Source organism: Chrysochloris asiatica, unplaced genomic scaffold (genome assembly GCF_000296735.1).
Source record: "Chrysochloris asiatica unplaced genomic scaffold, ChrAsi1.0 scaffold00232, whole genome shotgun sequence".
In the NCBI taxonomy this organism is placed as follows: Eukaryota; Metazoa; Chordata; class Mammalia; order Afrosoricida; family Chrysochloridae; genus Chrysochloris; species Chrysochloris asiatica.
This window is the reverse complement of record NW_006408750.1, coordinates 367,521-369,058: the sequence shown is the minus strand read 5'-3', so window position 1 is coordinate 369,058 and position 1,538 is coordinate 367,521. Positions and strand designations below refer to the sequence as shown.

The 1,538-nt window shown below is 40.9% G+C and overlaps 1 pseudogene; it reads left to right on the top strand.

The window, feature by feature from the left end:
- The first annotated feature begins 588 nt into the window (after positions 1-588).
- On the top strand, positions 589-1,028 carry LOC102829663 (annotated as a pseudogene).
- Positions 1,029-1,538: the final 510 nt, after the last annotated feature.

Below are 1,538 nucleotides of genomic sequence, written 5' to 3'. Positions count from 1 at the left end.
GACTCCAACATAATTTTTTAAGATATGGAAAACGAATCAGTAATTTTAAATGGAAAGAAAAGAGACCCCAGAAAAACAAAGCACAATTTAAAAAGAACAAAAGAGAAGTCCTCTCACAACCCAGTCTCAAAACTATATAGCCACAGTATTCAAAACAGCCTGGTACTGGAACAATGAAAGACACAAAACTTAGAACCCAGAAGTAAATTCATCCACCTCGGAAACCCCATGCAGGGTTGCTTTGAGTCAGAATTGACTCCACGGCAGACCACCACCATTACCACCATGGTTACTTGGTCTTCCGTAAAGTACTAAAATATTTGTAAAACGGGAAGAGATAGTCTCATCAACAAATCATGCTAACAAAACTGGAAGTCTGTTTGCAGAAAAATGAAACAAGAATCATATTAAAAAATGAAGTCAACATGGATTAAAGACCTATAAAGATCATCAATTAAAAAATAGAGACAAATTTAGGAGCTCTGATACACAGCATAAATACAATATCAAACATAATGAAACACACAAACAGAAGACAAAATAGATGACCTGAGGCCGGTAGGCGGAGGCGAAGGTGCAGGAGTAAAGATGGAGGACTACCAGGCTGGCGAGGAGATCGAGTATGTTGTTGACGAAGTGAGCAGTATTGTAAAAGAGGCTATCGAAACTGCCATTTGGCAGTAAAGCTTATCAACACAGCAAGGTCAGTGGACCACAAACGTGGAGCAAACGCTTAGTCAACTCAGCAAGCTGGGAAAGCCATTTAAATATATTGTGACCTGTGTAATCATACAGAAGGACAGGGCCGGGTTGCACACAGCCAGCTCTCTTGCTTCTGGGACAGCTCCACGGACGGGAGCCGCACAGTGCGGTGGGAGAACAAGACCATGTACTGCATCGTCAGCGCCTTCGGTTGTCCATCTAGCGCCTGCTGCTCATTTCCACGTCCGGTTCCACCTTCCACCACCAGCCACGGAATCAGTGAACAGCTTTTTGTTTCTAAGCAGGTTTTTTTTGGGTGTACTTAGCACTCTCCAAACATAGAGAAAAACAAAACAAAAGGGAGCCTCTGGACCACCCCTTCCCCAGGGAGCCAGAAACTGCTGCCACGTGTCTTAAGTGAATATTTCTTCTCAAAGGTGTTGAAACCAAAGTCTGCTAGTGCAAGGTTTTCTCTGTTCTCTGAAACGACTCAAATACACTAATTTTCCATACTTTGTACTTTTGGTAGAATAATGAATTATTCCAATTTTAAAAAATAGATGACTGGGACCTCCTAAAAATTAGACATTATGTGCATCAAAAGATTTCACCAAAAGAATACAAAGAGAACCCACAGACTGAGAAAAATGTTTGGCAATGACATTTCAGACAAAGGACAACTCTCTAAAATTTATAGAACACTTCAACGCCTCAACAAGATGAAGATAAATAACTCAATTGAAAAATGGGCAAAGGACATAACAAACACTTCACTAAAGAAGACATTCAGGGGACCAACAAGCATATGAAGCAATGCTCACTACCATTAGCCATTG